This window comes from Octopus bimaculoides, chromosome 7 (genome assembly GCF_046866305.1).
Source record: "Octopus bimaculoides isolate indiv1 chromosome 7, ASM4686630v1, whole genome shotgun sequence".
Taxonomy (NCBI): domain Eukaryota; kingdom Metazoa; phylum Mollusca; class Cephalopoda; order Octopoda; family Octopodidae; genus Octopus; species Octopus bimaculoides.
In genome coordinates, this window is record NC_142934.1 from 8,486,503 (window position 1) to 8,495,144 (window position 8,642).

The window sequence follows — 8,642 nt, forward strand, 5'->3', positions numbered from 1 at the left end:
GAGAGAGCGAAAGATTAACAGCGAAAGATTAACAGATTTTTCTATCATATTGACCGTAAAGTCCTTCAGTTTGAATCGTGTTTCCATGGCTATATCTTCCTTCTTTTGAAATAACAGCAAAGACAGCGATGTTTTAATGAGTGAAGTGGGTGTTTGTCCCATCGATATGTTCTCATCGTTCTATGTTTCGTGCTTTACAGGACTGGTAGAGGCTTGCTAGGGAAGCACACAGTGGACGGTACAGGGAAAATGTGGTTAGATGACGTTAAATGTACAGGAAATGAGAAGAGTTTGGATGACTGCACACACAAGCCCTGGGGTGACTCAGATTGTTCACACAGTGAAGATGCTGGAGTAGAATGTTTTAATCGTAAGTAAAATTTTACTCATCAACACAACTTACCTTGCATATTTTTCCGTTTTCCACATACGTTTAGATACTATTTTGTTTAGTTATCTCACATTCCCAGCCTTATTTTATCAGTTATGTATGTATATTAGCATACACACATATATATAAATATATATATACGTATGTCCATATGTGTGTGCTACATATGTTTATCTATAAGTGTATATATATATATATATATATATATATATATATATATATATATATATATATATATACACACACATATATATACCATTGTATATATACACTTACAATTACGTATAAACATATATATACAAACACATCGAAATAGAAAGTGAAGCGTTTTTTTTTTTATGTACATGCATTTTGCGAAATAAGAAATGGTGTCGTTTGATTATGTTGTCCACGTCTTTTGCGTCACATATCATGTTGAAATAAATGAATCTCTTATGACACAAACTCGTTCTAACGCTAGTATTTTACAAAAGTACGCTGAAATAATTCAAGTCGCAGGTGTGGCTGTGTGGTAAGTAGCTTGCTTACCAACCACATGGTTCCGGGTTCAGTCCCACTGCGTGGCCCCTTGGGCAAGTTTCTTCTACTATAGCCTCGGGCCGACCAAAGTCTTGTGAGTGGATTTGGTAGACGGAAACTGAAAGAAGCCCATCGTATATATGTATATGTATATATATATGTGCGTTTGTGTGTCTGTGTTTGCCCCCCCCCCCCAGCATCGTTTGACAACCGATGGTGTTGTATTTACGTTCCCGTAACTTAGCGGTTCAGCAACAGAGACCGATAGAATAAGTACTAGGCTTACAAAGAATAAGTCCTGGGGTCGATTTGCTCGACTAAAGGCGGTGCTCCAGCATGGCCGCAGTCAAATGACTGAAACAAGTAAAAGAGGAAGAGGAGCTACAAATTAAAGAAAGCGATGTCAATACAACCCAAATTTCAGTATTTGTTTTTTTTTTTTCAGTCCCGAGAATAAGACTCACATTATTTCTCTTCTATTGTTCAAGTACTGTCACAACAACTGTACGTATTTCTAACAATTTATATTATTTCTTATAGGCATCTAACGACATTGAAAAGAGAAAAATACAAGCAAAAGATCTGGAGTGCTCAAGACTGAGCTGAACACATGAATGAAAACGTCATCCGCCAAAGACATAAACTAATATAGTTTGTAGTTGTCGACAAATTACAAGTCTCATTCTTTTCCTTTCCTTCTCTCCTTTCTCTTTCTCTCTCTCTCTCTCTTTCTCTCTCTCTATATATATATACATATACATGCATATACATACATACATACATACATAAATATATATATATATGTGTGTGTGTATGTGTACGTGTGTGGCTTTCAATGATGGAATTTTTGATATTGGATTCATTCCTTAGTTACGTGCGTTTCGACAATACATGGTAGATATTCTTGTCATGAATATAAATATGAATAAAAAATATATAAATTCTTGCAATATTGCAACATATTACATGTGATCCTCGTGCATTTCATCATCCTCTTGTATATGCTATATATATATATATATATATATAAGCCTTCTATATTTGTACTATTTTGCTTAAAAATTAAATTTGAAAAAAAGTAAAATGAAGTTCATATTATTTTTTGGTGTAAACATTTTCTAAATTTTCATGTTTACTTCGTGAAAATTTGGCAAAATAAAGTAACTGTACTACATGGTGTTCAAAACGTCTCTCTCCAGTATTTTATTGCAAAATAGATATTTATAAGATGATATAAGACTACAAAAGAATATATTAGACTTTACAAGACTTTGAAAAACTTTATAAGAGGTGTTGAAAGTGTCGGCCTTCGTTTTCAGTACACGTTTTGAAATACATCTTGGAGAGTCTGAGGCGGTATGGACCGTGTGAAGGTTATAATTGCGTCTTTTAGCTCATTAATGGTTTTCGGGCAATTCTTGTACACTGTTCCTTTACCAGCTCCCAGAAAAAAAGTCTGGCGGTGTTAAATCAGGTGAACTTGGTGGCCAAAGTCCCTTCGAAATAATCCGTACAGCGAAAAATTCACTGCAGAGTGACATTTTTGAACACCCTGTAATAATTAAAATGAGTAATTGTACAAATAATTGCTTCGCATTTTGACACAATGCCCAACAATCTGCAATCATTCATCCGAAGTATGTTATGAACACACTTAAAATAGGCAAATTCGGTTTATTTTGAGTGAAGGTCTTCCAATATTTAGTACACCACCATAAGATCGGAGAACCTTGAGCAGGCGTTCTTTATCCATCCAAATAATATAACTAATCAATCTAAGCTCCATGTGGTATTCTTATTTTTTAATTATCCACAAGGGGCTAAACATAGAGGGGACAAACAAGGACAGACAAAGGGATTAAGTCGATTACATCGACCCTAGTGCGTAACTGGTACCTAATTTATCGACCCTGAAAGGATGATGGGCTAAGTCGACCTCGGCGGAATTTGAACTGAGAACGTAACGGCAGACGAAATACCGCAAAGCATTTCGCCCGGCGCCCTGACGTTTCTGCCAGCTCACCGCCTTGAAATGTGGTATTCTCTTCTATGTGGTATTCTTGACGACATCCAGACACACGATCTCCATTTTATTTTATAGTTTAACAACGATAACAAATTCAAATTTTGGAAGCTATTTATTTACTCAAGGATCCTGTACTTCCGTTTCGCTGCATTTCGCTAAGTGGGATCTCCGGGTTAGTTTTCTTTCGCAATCGGTCCATTGCAGAGTTCAAGAAGCGATAAACCAACCGGCGTCCTTCAACACGTTCTATAATGTCTTTGCCATAATAATGTCTATAACAAAAAAAAAAAAAAAGAGAGAGAGAGAGAGAAATATTTCTAAGTTTGTAATCATGAATATTTGATTCCGAGTATCTATCGAAAATAGATTACAGGTATTTGTGTGATACAATTCACAAATATTTATGTATATCGTTTCTATATGTCGGACCGATGTCCTCATGTTGATGTTTGCTTTCACTCCGTTTCAGCAGTTATGCGCTCCTGCCTTCGTCAGGCGCCGTGTTGGACTTTGTTGTTGTATCGACGTTTCGAACCTAACTCTTTATTTTATCCACGGGGATACACTGTTCTCATTCCGTTGCCTACATTTCGTTACGATGTTGTATATTGCGATACAACAGCCGAGTTCAGCACAAGACACCTGAAGAAGGTTGGAGCGTTCAACAGCTAAAATATAGCAAAAACACCAATCAGCAGGAGGACACCTGTCCGGTTAATACAAAGAGTAAACTTAAATATTTTTTATCGTCTTACAGTGGCCATGCTGTGGCACCACCTTCGGTGGTCTTAGACGAAGAAATTGGTCCCAGTACTTATTCAATCGGTTTCTGTTGAAGAATCGCAAAAATGAATTGTGGGAACGATATGTTCGACTAAACCTTGGAAGTGGTGTCCGAGTGTGACCACCGTCCAATGAGTGAAACGAGGAAAAGATGAAAGATGCATACATACATACACACACACATACATGCATGTTTATACATACAACATACATACATATATACACACAGATACACAAGCATGCGTTCACATATATACACATACAGACATACATATGAATGTATACACAGACACACAGACATACACACACACACATTTATATTAATAAAAACACCTAGGTGCAATGCTAAAGCATAAAGAATTATAGTCGTCGACTAAACGTGACAAAGGGTGTCAAGACATACGTATATATGCATAATTCAATACACACATACATAAATACGTACATTCATGTATACATACAAATATATTCATACACTTACACATATACGCATACATACATATGTACGTACATACATACTTACAGACGTACATACGTACGTACATACATACATGCATACGTACGTACATACCTACGTACATACATACATACATACATACATACAGACGTACATACATACATACAGACAGACAGACGTACATACATACGTACGTACGTACGTACATGCATACATACATACATACATACATACATGAATGCATACGTACGTACATACATACATATATACGTACATACATACATACGTACATACATACATACGTACATACATACATACGTACATACGTACATACATAATACATACATACGTACATACATACATTCATACATGCAGGCATATGTACGTACAGACGTACAGACGTACATACATACATACATACACACACACATACATACATACATACATACATACATACATACATACATACTAACCTCATGGCACGACTTAGCTTTTCATAATTCATATTTTCATTGTTCTTGGCTTCTCCCCAAAGTTTGGCAAATTTCTCTGAATGAACAAAGCGGAACTTGCCGTTTGCTTCGTCTTCCCATCGTATTATGAAAGGATTAAAGTTGTTGTTCTGTAGAATGGAGTATATAAATTCCCAAAGCGGAAGAATTTTCACTTTTGAAAAGAAAAAGAAAAAGAAAAGAATTGTCAGATCGCAGATATCTTCTCACGTGCATACATAAATGTAACACACACACACTCTCACACGCACACACACGCACGCATACACACACACACACACACACACGTGCGCACTCACGCTCGCACACACACACGTGTACGTACTTACGTACAAATATATATATATATATATATATGATCTTTTACTTGCTTCAATCGTTGGAATGTGGCCATGCTGGGGCACCGCTTTGAAGAATTTTTCTCGAAGCAATCAACTCCAGTACTTTTTCTAAAGTCTGATACTTATTCTATCAGCGTTGTTTATCGAACCGCTAAGTTATGGGCATGTAAACACCTTTTTGTGGTTGATAGATAAATAGATAGATAGAGAGAGAGAGAGAGAGAGAGTGAGTTAGTGAGTGAGTGAGAGAGAGAGAGAGAGAGAGAGAGAGAGAGAGAGAGAGATCACAAGGCTTTGGTGAGCCTGGGTTTATAGTAGAAGAAACATACCTAAGGTGCCACCCTGTGGTACTGAACCCGGAACCATTGGTTTGGAAGCAAACTTTTAACCACACAGCCACGCTTGTGTCAACACACACACACACACACACACACACACACACACACACACACATATATATATATATAATAAGTGGTAGAATATTCATGGTTACTCAAAGAGCTTCGTGCATTTCCCCTTAACAAACTGGTCTGAAATCCAAGATGATAATGGTATTTTCCGGAATTGTTCTGTCAGCCAAATCCACTCACAAAATATATGTCGGACCCCAGGTGCCGTGCAGTGGGACTGAACCCGGGATCATGTGGATGGGAAGCAAACTTCTTACCTGACAGCCACACCTGTACCATTGCCGTTCCGCTAAATTACGACATTAACTTACTTTTCTTGATGCCAGCTGAATCCTTATTGAGAGGATGGAGTCTCGGACGCCCTGGCTTTCTTTTCGGTTGGCACGGTTGGAACATTTTTTGTTGGTTGTTACTGTGCATCGGTACATTTCCGTCACTGTTGGTCGATAATTGACACGAGTGGACGCTATCATCGATTCTGTTTTGGATAATAGATTCACCCAGTAACGGTGTTTCGAGTTTTGGTATAACAACATCTGTAGAAAATGTAATATTTGATTATAAAGATAGAGTTGAGTAATATGCGTTACGGACAAACCACCTCCTAAAATATAGAGTTATATTTTTATTATCTCTTAAGTGTATCTCTGTAGATATTCCATAGAATTTAGAGCCAGCACTGAAAGTTGCGACCTGTCCTGTACGAATACGTCAATGTAAACAATGCGATCGAAGAAAGAAAAAAATAGTTAACGAGTGTATATGCATATTTCAAGGGTTATTGCTCTTTCATAAGCACAAACAATGAAAAAATAAACATTACGGTCCTGTTTCTACTTCGCGGATTTTCACCAATCGCGGAAGATTTTGGAGCGTAACACCTGCGATAATGGAAGGATTAGTGTATTGTGTTTTTAAGTCAGTAAATCTATTAAGCGATTTTATCTCAGACAATTCCACAGTGTCGTGTCTTCTAATGGTGTGTCTTTCTTGTTGCACTTCGAATTCGTGGTAGAACTTTAAAACATACAACCTTCCTTCATTGTAATTAATGTGTGAGCGCTAACAGAAATCATAATGACCCCTTTGCAATTTTGACGGTTCTCAATAACTTTGCAAAGAGCCAAAAGAAAAACGGTCTCCACCGAACTGAGCTTACGTCGACTCACTCACTGCAAGAAGTCGCATTCAGTGCTCTCACCGCCACCATCACAACCAATTCCTTCGCTCCTGTCACCGCCAACACCGCCGCCACCGCTACTGTGACCGCCACCGCTACTGCCGCCACCACCGCTGCCGCCGCCACCACCACCAGCACCACCATCATCAAGGGAAAAACGCCAATAAAAATACACATGATTACACACACACACACACACAAAACGTACTCGCATATACTCATACACGTACAGAAATAGCGAAGCGCAAAGAACATAGATAACACTTTAGCTGTTCGCTTTCATATTTCGAAGACGTTTAATAATAACGCAATAACGGATCCTTACTTGAACTGTTCAGTAAAGCAGTGTGGTGTTGCTGTTGCGGTTGTAGAGGAAATCTACCGAACTCTAATGGGTAAAAGTTATCAAGTTTGTCATCGTTCATTTCCATGTTGTAGTGAGCGTCCTTGATGCACTCGACGGAATAATATTCCTTTGGTGAAGCAAAATGATTATTATCATCAAAGAGGATATTCCCTGCAAAGATAACTATGTTTAAAAGAAAACATATCGATAATGAATGAACAAATATTAAAAAAAACAAAGACAAAGCCATTTATTAAGTTTGTGCTTCATCTCTTCCGCTTCCTGTACCATGTTTACTGGCGTCGGAAGCGATCATGATCTTTCATACCAAAGAGTGAAAATTTATTGATTTTCCTTAAGAATATAGCAATGGTTTCCCGTTATCTTCTGCCGTCTTATTTAGAATTTACTCTATTGGTCTCCAGTTATTTCGAATGTAATCCTACAATTGTTTTAATATGATTTTTTTTTCTAATATGGCTTGAGTCGCTATAGTGTAGGAACTACACTACATGAAAAGAAGGGATCTATATGAAAAGAAGGCACCTACAAAATCAAAAGACATTGACTGACAGAAAATTTAAAGGACTGAATATCATAGACCAGACGAAAACGAGACAATGGTAATAAGTTCCAGAGAGTAGCAGTTCGAAGAAAGAAACTACGAGAATAAAACGACCCTCAAGGCACAAAACCAGTGTAATCCTTAGCACTAGCGTAGCTAGGAGGGGGCGGTAGGGGCGGTTCACCCTGGGCGGCATTTTTAAAGGAACATCACTTTTGGGTCTGCTGTAGGCAATGTGGTTTTTCGTGGGGTCCTGGAGCTGCGAACGGAAGGGCCTCTCCGGGCGGCGCACGCTCTAGCTACGCTAGTAATCTTTAGGTAGTAACGAAGGACGATTCACGTGACATTAGGGCATTCCGACATACAGGTATGCCTGTGTAACACATGTGTAGGAGTCAGCCCTCCTTCGGGTCCAGTACGCTTTAGCTGCTGGACCCTCTCCTACGTTTTGACCCGTAACTGGGGCCAATGATAAATACTACAACTCACAAAATGTGTTGTAAATAATTCAATATATTATATACCGTAAGTGTCCTTTCTAGAGAGAGAAAGAACAACCGGTTGCTGACAGGGCACGGGTCATGTATCTATCATTTGTCGGATGATGGTTTTACCGATAGCGTTACCGGACGAAATTGCAGATTTGAGGGTAGTGGTGACTAAGGGGTAACTCCATACCCGTCCTAACTCCAAAACTCCCAAGCTGGTACCTTATAACGGGATCCAGTTGAATGTCTTGCCCAAGACATGTGTTTCATACAAAATTCAACTGATTTATTTCATATTCATTTTTTTTTTTTTTGTTTCTAAATATAGGCGTATTTCGTAGGCAAACAACCGACAGAAAGAAAGAAAGAAAGAAAGAAAGAAAGAAAGAAAGAAAGAAGGAAGGAAGGAAGGAAGGAAGGAAGGAAGGAAAGAAAGAGAAAAAGAAAGGGAAAAAGAAAGAAAAGGAAAAAGAAAGAAAAGGAAAAGAAAGAAGGAGAAAAAGAAAGGAAAAAGAAAGAAAGAGAAAAGAAAGAAAGAGAAAAGAAAGAAAGGAAAAAAAGAAAGAGAAAAAGAAAGAGAGGGGAAAAAAGAAAGGGAAGAAGAAAGAAAGGGGAAAAGAAAGA

The 8,642-nt window shown here is 38.0% G+C and overlaps 1 non-coding gene across 1 annotated transcript; it reads left to right on the forward strand.

The window, feature by feature from the left end:
* The first annotated feature begins 230 nt into the window (after positions 1-230).
* On the forward strand, positions 231-1,680 carry LOC106877287 (uncharacterized). Its single transcript, XR_016242510.1, has 2 exons — positions 231-370; positions 1,451-1,680. It is a non-coding gene; the product is annotated as an uncharacterized LOC106877287 (transcript).
* The last annotated feature ends 6,962 nt before the right edge of the window (positions 1,681-8,642 follow it).